Below are 12469 nucleotides of genomic sequence, written 5' to 3'. Positions count from 1 at the left end.
GATCCTGTGTTCTTTAAAAACTCACATGACCAAAGTTGGTGAATTCAGAAAAATCTGGATACATTCTTGTATTTATGAAAATGCTTGCTGTGAGAGCAGAAGAACATGGTCTGTTTTCAGCTTCTCATATCCAGAGAAAATATGAAAGTGAGAAAGTAACTTCCATGTCTTAAAATGATATATTTCACAACGAATTTTCTCTTTAATTGAAGAAAGCTAAGATAGTTTTCCTATCTGAAAATTTAAAAATAAATATATGGAATTGAATCTGGATTCTTTCTCTTCACTTACTACTGGCAGCCAGATTTTTAAAGAGAATTATGTTAGAATACACCCCCCAAAAAAGTAAAAATCCATTATTTTTTTTTCAAGTACAGTATAATTTTCTTGGACTAAAAAAAATTTTGGTTCATATTTCTGTGGGGAAAATTTCTATTTTCTATTCAGATTCTAAATGCATATATTTACATTATTTAGACCTATTTTAAAAGTCACTAAACACTGAAAAAATACATTCTTTCAAAATGACCACATTCAAATGGGAAAATTCAGCCTTAGTTACAGCTCCAAGTATCTCTCCTCTTTTGAAAAGCAGCTAAAGTTTAGCGTCAGCCAGCAGCATTCACCAGAATTAAAACACCTGTATTCATATCAATTAGGTGATGTGGATTGAAAAGTCTTAGGAGAAGGGAACAGCTGAAAAAGGTCTGAACAAAGTCACTCCTGGCTCAGAGGGAGAGCCTAAAATCAAGGAAGACAGGATCTGAAACTTTTATGTCCTCAGGTAAACCAAAGTTGTAAACCAATGTTATTTATTGTTCTAAAAATATGAAAAATGTTTATGTGAAAATTACATTTGAAACTTCAAAAATTATTTTTATAACTTGAAAACTTTTTGATTTCTAGGGATATAGTTTTCCAGAATATTTTCAAAATATTTTGAAGTTTTATGAGTATTAAATCTTCCTATGGCTTGTGAATTCCAAAGTTATAAATTGCATTTCAATTAAGCAAAAATCTTTAATGACAATGGTCTTCTTTTATCATTATCCCTAAAAATCAAGTGCAAGTGTCCCTTGACTTTGTGCCAGTTAGTCCATTATACCTAATATATCTTGTATCCCAGATCTATTGAGATATTCTTTTCTATTTGTACTGTAAGTTACATTAAAACCTTGCTTCCTGTTGTGGATACTGGTTTATTAAAATGTGTTAGTTGAGGAGCCTCCAAAGAGACAAACCACCTAATTTTGTGATTATTTTTAAAACAAGGGTTGAAAGAGCATCTAATGCTCCATTGAATTATATGTGCTTAAAAACTGTAGGAGTTAAAAACCTTTCCACGATCTTTGTAGTGAAATTTTAAGTCTGTAATTTACACTGAAGGAATTAAGCTGAGTTCAAAGCACCAGAATGGGGGAAGTGGTCAGGATAAGTAAATTGCAGTTCAGCAAGGAAGCAAAAAGCAGATCAGGAGAGAAGAGATAGGAGCAGGAATAAATTAAAAAAGGTTTTTCTTTGCATGTTTTGTTTCTTTTTGCCTGAAAATAAGTCTCTGTTTCAAATGCTGTTACAGTCAGAAAAAATAACTTTTGACCCTCACAGTTATCAGTTTGAATTCCGTGCTCCGAAGGTGCTGGAGTGGAGGCTGCAGGGCGCTGTGGGTGTTTGTGTAAGGCACAGCTGGGAGTTCTCCGTGTGCCTTTCTGACTTTGCTTCTCTTTGCCTCACGCTCTGTTCGGTAAAAGCACGCGCCAGGATCAGTGCTTGGCTCAAGGTGGAATGACCAAAATGTTGTTTTCATTGTTTAGGTAATCCTCTGTCTACTAAACTGCAGAAACCTGCTCTGATCATGTTGCAGCTGGCAACACTAGTTCTGTAATCTTTTGTGTAATAACCCAACTAGGTTTCTGTGGGAGCAGCCTAGACCCTGAGGTGTGAGGCTCATGGGAGGACCATGGCAAGGCTGGCATCCTGCAGACACGGTGCCAGCAGGCAGGGCCAGGAGGTCTGTTCTGCAGCCTGAGCCACGGCCTCGTATCAAAGCTTTTATCACTCTTTGCTTGTCACAAACGTAGTAGTTTGCTTGTCACACAATGGTGGCATCTCAGCGCTTTGGTGAGGTGAAAGGTGTAAGTGTTTTTCTAGCAGAAGTAACAGTAACTCCTGAGCCAGCCCTGGGTTGGGTTTCTGAGCTCCCAAGAGGAGCCAGGGCCCAGCCACACCTGCTGGATAGAGCAGGGTTTGGAGCATCCCTTCTCTAGTAGCAGTTTTTTTTTTCTGGGAATCTATAGAAACATCAGTTCCTGGATTTCAGTTTTGGCTTCTCTCCCCAAAACACAAGTACATAAAGAAAAACCAACCCCCCCCACCATGAATACACTGTCAGGAGACCAGACCTTGGGCAAACACCTGGGCTTTGAATTCAGGATGTCTTGCCTCAAACTGCCCATACCATTGGCATGGCATAATGAAACTGTTAGGTGGTTACACAGCAAGTATTACTGTGAGCTACTGTGTAAATCACCATGACAGAATCCATTTGTTTAAAAAAAGAATTGATGAAAGGGATAGAAGAAAACTTTGCAAAGACCCGCTGATTTGATTATATTTTTGTGGGGAGGGAGGAGAATCCCTGCTATATCAGCACTAGAGAAGTCTATCAAGATAGCTTGATTAATAGAAACAGATATTGAATACAAAATTGCAGAAATAAGATGAATTTTTATAATTCTAGAGGTTTATGAATACATGGTATTAGTTTCTTTCAAAAAATTCTACATAAGGAAGATTCACAGTAAGTCATTTCAGTTCCAAGCAAGATGAGAGTAAAATTAAGATACAGTCATATAATGTGAGATTTGGGAAAGGTAACATCCTTTTACCATGCATACAACATCTTAAAAAGTGTGTAAGTCTGTACATAATTCAGCAGGAATGACTGATAAGTTACCTTGTTTGATCAAATTTATCTTCTGTGACTAATGTAAATTCTTGTTTTATATTTGTTATTTCCTGCCTAAAGAGACCTCATTAAACAGCAAAAAATATAGAAAGCATGATGCAGCAGGAACTTTTTTCATAGCTTTACAGGGCAAAACTGTTCTGCTGGATTTCTTGGTATATCTAGGTTTGGTTCTGTGTTAAAAAATATAAAATAAAAACTTTTTAGCTGAACTTAAAAGATTATGGGGCCCATCTGAGTTTGGAAGTGAAATGTTTCATTATATTTTGAAGTGGATAATTTCTGTTCTGAGCATAAGAAGTATTACAATAGAACAATTATTTTTGCTTGCTATTAAATAAAGAAAATATAGGGAAGTACTATTTTAAATATTGCCATATAAGCAATAAAGCTGTGCAATATCAGTCTATCTTCAGATAATAAATTATGACACAATTCTGAGTTTTTAGTTTGCACATCTGTTTGCTGGTGCCATGAATTGCACACCATCTGCATATTTAGTGATTTCCAGCTCCTAAACTTAGTTTTGGTATGAGATGAGGCACAAATAGAAACCTGTGCACTGTCAGTGGCAACTGAGACAGATGGGAAAGCTGCATATCAAATGCTGTAAAAAGCATGCATAATTTGGTGTGAGTGTAACAGTTTGGGGGAAAATGAACACATTTATTAACTCTTTTGGGAAACTCATCAGTAAGGTGGTCAATGCACCTGGAAAAGACTAATTGTCTCACACCTGCTGCTGGTTATCTTGAAATTATTCTGTTCATAGGAATCCAAAACCTATTAAAACTTTACCTGTCATGGGTCTGGCTTGACTCTTACAGCTGTCACTGCAGATGCTGCTTAACTGTCCCACAGCCACTGAGACTTTCCCAGGCAGCCTGATGTGACCAGAGCTTGCCTTTCCTTGTCTTTCATGGGATGCCTGCAATGCCCCTGTGGCTTGGCATGTAGCAGCAAGAGCCCATCCACAACCCCCTGGTCTGAGCTTAAAAACTTCGCCCATATTGCAGCCACATTGCTGCGATGGCACACAGTATTCTTAAGGAATATTGATAACCGCATAAATTTGGTTTTAAAAATGTAGGTTTTGTGTACCGAGATGAACTGGCTGGATGCTTTAGGATGCACCCTGCATAGCCAACACTTTTATTCACTTAGCAGTCTGTACCTTTTTTCTGTGTTGTTTTGGCACAGGACAGACTGCCAGGTTTAATCACCTTGAAAATTAAAGGGAGGATGTTTGAGAATTTGAAGGTATTATGTTTGCAAAATAAGCGTCTTGAGTGGAAAAATTTTTGGTTTTTAGGCTTGCATGCTATGGCTAAAAATGGGAAACATTTTTACCAGAAAATACTTTCACTTAAAAAAGAATCTGAGTTCTCTTTAGAAAAATTGGGTGTCTCTATTTGTAGGAATCTCTGTTCAAGTCCAAATCTCACAGTCCAAACCAGTCACAACTAACTGCAAGAAGAATTTCAGCACCTTCAATCACTTTCATGTGCTGTGTGCCACCTGAGTAGGTGTTTTTTTTTTATGTTGACCCTGCTTACTTTTGACACAGCTGTGAAAGGCAAGAGTGGTATTTCAGAAGTACAGGAGTATTTTGTTTTTAATATAATAAAAAAATATTTTTATGTGATTTCTGTGGTGATGTGCACGATAGACAGCTGAGCAGTGATAAAAAGCCTGTGAATACAGTCTGTAAGGGAGCCAGCAAGAGCTCCCTGATGAAGAAAAGCATGGCTGGAAAGCAAGTGAAAAACACAAAGCATTTGCAGCCTCTCACTCTTGGGAATGGTGTGTGAGTATCTGAAACCACAGCTAGGTCTGTGCTTGAAAAGGTTGCTCGGGGTTAAGTTCTGCCATATGACTTTGGCATCTGGCTATGATTGGAGTCAATGGGGATCCTCTGTATGCATCTGAGGGCACAGTATGACCCTTCCTGCTTGTTTTCAATCACTATATTTTTGTGTTATGGCACCTCTGAGCAGGGACATTCTCAGTTGCTCATTCACTTTAAAGGCCATCTGTAAGGAAAGTTATTCTTGTGTTTCCTTTCATTCTCTGAGCAGTCCTTAGCTTTCTTTCATGACTTCCTTTCTCATTGATTTATTAAGCTACTAATGTTCAGATCCCAGTCTATAAAAACTAAAACTTCAATCTGAAAGAAAAAATAACCAAGTAGATATGAAGTACAAGATAATAGCACAAGCAGCTGTGAGCAGACATAGTGTATTTCATTTTCAGACATCTTCTGAAAGATAAAGAGAAGTTCAATCAAATTAAAAATGTGGAGAGATTTTTCCTTCAAGCCACATTGAGCAATCAAGTCTAAAAAACAAGACATACTGTGTTCCTGAAGCAGATAATAGTATCAATGATGAGGTATTACTAATAGGAGTAAATGGCTCCTGTAAAATAATAAACTGATTTAATGGACCAAATGATGATAAGGTGCTTTTCATGGATATACCAGAGGCAGAAATTTTTTCATTAGGTTTGGTATCCTAACTTGATATTCCAACTGCGAAGCTCCAGAAGGCTTGAGACTGATGGTAATGTTTTGATTACCATGATAGAAACTGAAGTGGGATACCAGAATTTGTTGCTCAGTAGAGGAAGGATTAGACACCTTGGAAAAGTTATCTATAGGAAGCATGTTTTTTCCTGCAGGTAGCCTACAGGGAATGATAAAAAGAAAAGGCGGATCTGTCCACCCCTGTCATTGGAGCTTGCATGAAAAATTGAGGAGCCAGGGAAGGACCTCCATATAAGAGAACAGAGAGAAAGAATGAGGACACTTGAATGGAAAAAGGCTTTCTCTATTCAACATTCTCTACTGCCTCATAGATAAATGAGGCTGGCTTTGGTGAGCTGTGTACTCTTAATCTTGTATTCCTTATTCCTATATTCAGTGGAGTGGACTCCTGAATTCCAGGGAATCAGAACCCCTTCTTGTGTCCAAAATCCTTTGATTTCCCCATGGCTGGAATGGCATGAGAGTTTCTTGTCCTTTTTCCCAAATGGAAAATGCTTGAAATGAAGTTGTAACGTAACACTTTGATGATCTGCTGGACAGACACAGGAGGAAGTTGCAATTTGTAGAGGGAATTTCTGAACAACCTGGTCTGACCTTGTAGCTGATCCTATTCTGAAGAGGAGGTTAGACTTGAGACCTTCAGAGGTCCCCTCCTCTGAATAGGAATCCAAGCACCTTTTCATATAACTAAGCTTTCAGGCAGATTTGGAAAAAGTCATAATTTGACTGTTAAGACACTAATTTTTTTTTCTAGAGAGAGTTAAAACTATATAGTTGAAAGGTTTTTTTTTGTTAAAATTTTAATAAATAGAAATGCCATCTTTACAGTGACCTTTTATGTATTTTTATTTTGTGTTTTACTGTTATACTGTAATCTATATCCCACTACTGAACAGAATTGTGTTCTGTTTTCTCTGTCTCCTTGAAAATATTCATGTCTGACAGATAGAAGTTCATATCAAGAATATGAAAGGAATTTGGAAGTTTTCTAATTATCTGGTGCCACTTTATGTTGGCTTTGCTTTTTGTGTTTTTTTTTTTCCAGTACAAGGGAAAGAAGGAAACTGTCCCAGTAGAAAACTTACCTAGTAATATTCTAAAGGAAACTTGCCTCTCAGGACACAACGCTCAGATTCCAGATGACACCGATGGCACTTTCTATTTGTTGGGTCCCCAGTGTTCATGCAACATGAAGCAGACTTTGGTTTAAAAAATGACACGGTCCTTGTGAGGTTTTTCTTTGCCTGGAATTCCCCAGTAGCTGATGACTAGAACATAACATTGATTTGAAGTAAAAATGTCAAGTCAAAACAACTCGGATCCTAGTCGAAGGAAAAGAAATAAAGCACTAAATAAATGTAAATGCAGATTTTTCCTATAGAGCTCATTCTGCAAACTGGAGTTTCTGACCTTTTCAATTTTGTTTTTATTACTTTCCAGTTGTAGGAACACATTAAAATAGTTTCTAGAACCTTTATGAATATAGAAGAAATCTTATGAAGGCTTATTTTTCTTTGGGGAAATGTAAATATTTCAGTTGCAGTGTTTGTTTATGCAGAGAGATCCCTGAGTTGAGCAATAATTCAAATAAAATGTTTTAATGTCCTAGGAATTTTTACTGAAGATTCTTCTGAAACTTTTAAAAATGTCCTTATATATCTTACTACAAGAGTAACGATTTTGTAGAAGAAAAAGAAAATAAGGAAAAAAATGCTGTTGAAGGAATTGGGAGAGCTCAAAATAGGTATAAAGGGTAAATCTGCCTTTCATATATTAGTAAGACAGAAAGACAAGACTATTTACTCTCAGTTTCTAAAACATGAGATGCAAAGCATAAAATTATAAAGAACTTAAAGAAATATCACCTCAGCTTTTAATCTCCAACCTTATTTTCTCAGCATACATTTTTCAATGGAAAAATTGCCCATGAGATAGGTTAAAAGCAGTTCTTGACACTTACACTAGCAATTTATTGTCTGATGGGGGATGTATTATGCATTTGTTATTAATTTTTCTTTATAAGGTGTTGTGGGATTTTTGTTGTTGTTTGAGTTTTTTTTTTGGTTGGTTGAGTTTTTTGTGTGTGGGTTTTTTGTTTTTTTTTGTGTTTGGGTCTATATATTTGAACCAATTTCCCTGGTTTTCTGTTTCATAAAAAAAAATAAAAATTGGTCTGTTGTTCCTGACTTTTTGTATAGAGAAATGTATCACAAAGATAGGTATTATCCCGCAAGAATATGAAAAGTCTTGGTTGGAAAAAATCTTCATTATTGATAACATTCAGAGTATTACGTCATCTGAGAATACCTGACCTTTGCCTTTTTGGGTTCACATTTCTGCTATGTTTCTGTTATCAGTTTCCTGAATGTTCATGCAGGACTGTGGATTTTCTCTGAAACTGGCCATGCAATGTGTTTTCCTTGCAAGTCACCTTTGAGAAATGCATCAGTGCTTAGCGGTTTTGTGAGGGGCTCGGCTGTGTCTCACTGGCAGTGTTAAGTGTGTGGATAACAATGCTTTCAGTAAAAGCTATCTCTTTAGGAGAAGGCACGAGGGAACCATCAAATGCTGTGTTCTGACAAACAGATGTCAGTCAAAATGGCTCATACCCCAACAGCTGCTGGGAGCATTACATGGAGGACTAGGTACAGGAGAAAGAGACTGCCTTTCCTTGGATAATCATTGCTTGGAGAGACTTCTTTTCTTTGGAGATTGAAGGTTATGTTAACTGTTTAATCTCTTTTGACAAAAACCTGATTAAATAACGGAACAAGAGAGGAAATGTACTTTTGGTGAATTTTTATTAAGCTGAGTATGGAGTCTAGTGGATCTCTAGTCTAGTAAAACACCTCCATCTGCTATTCTCTGCATAGCTGTAATTCTTGATCAGTGATTTTTGATGAGCTTTCAGTTCAGAGGCCTATAGAGAGGAAAAATATAGCATGTCTCCTTGGTACAGAGAAATACATTTGAGGTTAATACTTCAGAAACATCCTTGGATTCAATGTGCTCAAATGTGGTGGTTGATCATTTTTTCTTCCTGTATGTCTGAGGTCTTCTGGGTGACTGATGAACATAAATTATATGTTTTGTGCTTTCACTAGGTAATTTTTGAATATCTATATCTGGCTCCTTTGCCCAGATTACCTGAAAAAAACCCCAACAAAAAAACATACTAATAACTTTGTCTGTAAACCCATTGCCAGAATTCCCAGAAGATCAAATGTGTATTTTAGTGCTGCAAATACTTTTCCATTTATCACTTCATCTGACAGCACAGAAATATAATTTCCTTCCCATGCTTGCAATTTTTCTTGTTCCATTAACACTGATAATAGTTATCTCTGCATAGATTAATGTGATTCTCTACCCTTAATTAATATATTGTTCAGACAAGTGGCATATATGTTTCTACCTTTTATAATTATTTGAAATAAAAAAAGACATTTACTGTTCAAATACCTAGTCTGACATCTTTCTGTGATTTTTTTCCCCCACTGATTAATTTTTGTTATGTATTTTGAATGATACAAATTGAAATTATTGAATTGAATACAAATTGAATTATTTGAAGGGTATATGTTAAGGAAACTTCCCAGTCTGATAATTTACAAGACTCTCTGGTATTATTGTGATGTCTGTAGCAAACTACTACAACTGATAAATACAAATAACAGTATTTTTAGATGACAGTGCAATGCAGTCAACTTGGAATCTTGACACAGTAATGGGGCTTTTTTCACATTTCCCTACCATGGTTTTACTGTTACAGATTGCAATTAGAATGTGCAATTGAAATTGCAGTTAGAAAGTGCAGTTATTCCATTAAGAGATTCAGAAACGAAAACACCTGATTTTTCTGATCACTATTTCTTCTGTCTTAGCATCTATTTGTTGATTTGAATAAGAAAGGATGCAGTCTTTTACAAGAGTTTCATCCCAGCACATTTAATGGGAACACTTTCATGAACAGAAATGGGAGCAGCAGCAAGGTTGTACAACACTCCCTGCATAAAAATTGCCTAAATGTTTTTGAAAAAAGTTGAGGACAGGAAATTTTTAGAATCAAAAGGGACAGTAAGGAACGAAAATTAATTTTACTATTAATAGAAATTCCTTCCATGTTCCTAACTTGGGTTTGGCTGTGGGGATAAAAGTTTCCTTGCACTCTGCTGTGTTTATGACAGAGATGGGAGTTCTGCTTTAACTGACATTGTCCAATTCCCTTTTATGAGTTTACAGTTAACAAGGAGTTAGAAATTTTGCCAAAGTGTTACTCATTTAGACTGAAATGTTCATGTCAGATATCTGTGTGAGCCAAAACACCTCTGTGTCAAGCAGCAGGGCACAGAAAGTATGTTGTTTTGCCACATTGCCTGCGAAAGGCTCTGGCTGGAGATCCAAAAATGAACTGGAATTTAAATGTATTCTTTGTTATTACTTCCATACCTTCATAAGGGAAATAAGAAAAGGACTAAATTTCTGCTGCAGATTGTCCACTTTCCCTCCACAGCCCCAATCTAATGCAGAGTATGTTCATTATGGTTTTGATTTTATTGATAAAAATACAAGATTTCTGTACTTCAGCCAGCAACCTGAAAATATGGTCCTGGACTTTGCAGAAATATTAATTCCTTTAGAGCAGGAAAAAGATTTTTCTTGCCTAAACATTTTTTTCCCCCTCATCAATAATATATAATTTCTTAAATGTAAAGAAATGAAAATAAACCACGATAATGAAAAGCCATTCTGAAACTATAAAAATTACTGCAGTAGCTTTAGGAAAATACTACATAGACCACTTAATGAAGTGATCCTGCATTTGAAAGGTGGGTACTTTTTAGTCCAATGATTGTAACTGATCTTGTCACCAAGTTATCTTGGTGAGGCTGGCTGTGCAGTGAGGTTTCATCTTTGGGGATGACAACAGAAAGGAGGGGCAGGATGTCAGCAGCACCATTTCCACAGCTCAGGGACTTTGGCTCAGTAGGTTTTCAGTGAGTTAAGATTGTGAGCTTGTAGGAAATTAAATATGTTTACAACAACCCTATAAAAAAGTCTGTCTGAACTATTTTTTTTTTCTCCAAAAGGTGCTCTGTTTACGACAAAAAGCAAATTCTAAAGGAAAATGCTTTTTGTATTTTTTTCATTTAATTAGCTCTAGAAAATGAAATTACAATATGAAGGTTGGATTCAAGATGACCTAATCATGAGGTGTACCAATTTAGTTTTTAAGGATAGTATTAACCTTAAATATTAAAAATTATTTAAGACACTGTGAGTGCTCTTCTGGTATGCAGAACCTAGTTAGCACTGACCAGAAAGTTATCTCCTGGTTTAGGCCCTTTGGATACACAAAAGCGAATGAATTGGTGCCTTCTTTGCTGAATGAGTTTCACAAAATTAACATTAAGGAAATATATTGCCTTCAGTATGATCGATGTTGTGGCATGAAGAAAGGATGAGAAATGTATGGAGTAATTTGCTTTCACTGCTGGAAAAACAGCTACATTGAAAATCTATCAGGAGAAAATTAAAGTAAGGCTGAAATAAGCAGCCACGTTAGTCTTCAGCAGCAATACTGAAACCAAAAAAGTGAAGGCTTTGAAAATTTGAAATGCTAATGAGAGATAGAAAAGAACAGCCAGTTTAATTTAATTTTGATGCTGTATACAAAATGATGTTCTATCTTAGTAGAATAGACCATGTGACAAAATTTCTCTTTCTATTTGTATCACAAGATTGCTTCCTTTCACTTTACAGAAGAGTGCTGTTTTGTTACACCTTAGTAACCATCCTTACTGAGATGCAAACATTGATCTCTATCCTGTTTCATGTATATTTTAATGAATTTCATAGGTTTTACATTCAGGTCTTAATTACTTTCGTATAGAATATTCTGCATACAAGAAGGGGTGAAATCTGACTACACTGCCTCAGTAATTCTACCTCATAAATCTGCTACCACGGAAGATAGAAATAGATAGAATTTTTAATTTGCCATGAAGCAAAGATGAAAACTAAGTATGAAAATGATTTGTAAGTATTTGGAGACTAATATTAAAAATATTAGAGGCTTTCATTTCTCATGAAAAGGCAGTGATGGCTGTTTTCAGTATGAAAATTAATAGCAAATTGTTCTTCTGTAAGTTTAATTATTTTTATTTAAAATTATATAAATTAACAGGCTTCATCAAGCACATGGCAGTCTGCCTGTTTCCATGCTAAAGAAAACAGATATTTAAATATGAGAGCACAGTGCTGAATTTCTGAAAGAAACAGGGACCAGATCCAGTAAACCCGATGAAATGGATCTGCAGACTGTGAGAAGTTGAAGCTGCTAAATCCACTCTTTAGGCAACAGCTCTGTAAAAGAAAACTGCATGCTGTTCCAAGGCTCCCTGTTACACCTCTGAGGAGAGCACAGGTACCTCAGCAGAAGACTCAAACCCTTCGTCCTGTTTGGATGGGAGGCTGCTGAAATCTGCACAGAAGTTCTTCAAGCCGTAGGAAATGGAAACACTGCTCACAGGCATGTTTCTTCAATGCCTGCTTCTTCCTCAGTGTGGATGCCTCTGGCCCCTTCAAATCCAAAAGCCAGATGTCCACTTGAAGAAAGGTATCTATAATCTTTCTTCCAAAGGAGTAAGTTCTCCTTATAGACAGGAAAATTAGTTATTTCTAGAGCTGCATATTTCTACCTATGCATCTTAGAGCAGCTGCTCCACTGGTGCTTCAGGCCATGGAGATTCAAACTCACACCTCCTCTCCTTGGCTCCTTTGGCAAGCAGGGACACTTCAGCATTCTTTAGGAGAGGGAAAGACGGAAGGAGCAAAGAGCTACAGAATATAGCTGTTGACTAATGTGTACCACTCTCATCTCAGACAATAATGTAGAGGTTTTTAGTCTGTTTTCTGATGTGAATCCCCCTTTGTAAACTTCTGGGTGTGAGTGCTGT

General features: G+C 36.5%; 1 long non-coding RNA gene across 2 annotated transcripts; it reads left to right on the top strand.

Annotated features, from left to right (window-relative positions):
* Positions 1–664: 664 nt before the first annotated feature.
* Positions 665–8969, top strand: LOC147655923 (uncharacterized). 2 transcript variants are annotated; one of them, XR_015278665.1, is made up of 3 exons: positions 665–784; positions 5645–5840; positions 6556–8969. It is a non-coding gene; the product is annotated as an uncharacterized LOC147655923 (long non-coding RNA). The 2 variants fall into 2 exon arrangements; XR_015278666.1 differs by having other exon boundaries at positions 699–784; positions 7120–8969.
* Positions 8970–12469: the final 3500 nt, after the last annotated feature.

Source organism: Cyanistes caeruleus, chromosome 1 (genome assembly GCF_971803275.1).
Source record: "Cyanistes caeruleus chromosome 1, bCyaCae1.hap1.1, whole genome shotgun sequence".
Taxonomy (NCBI): Eukaryota; Metazoa; Chordata; class Aves; order Passeriformes; family Paridae; genus Cyanistes; species Cyanistes caeruleus.
The sequence above is the reverse complement of the archived record's forward strand: the minus strand, read 5'-3'. Positions and strand labels throughout refer to the sequence as shown.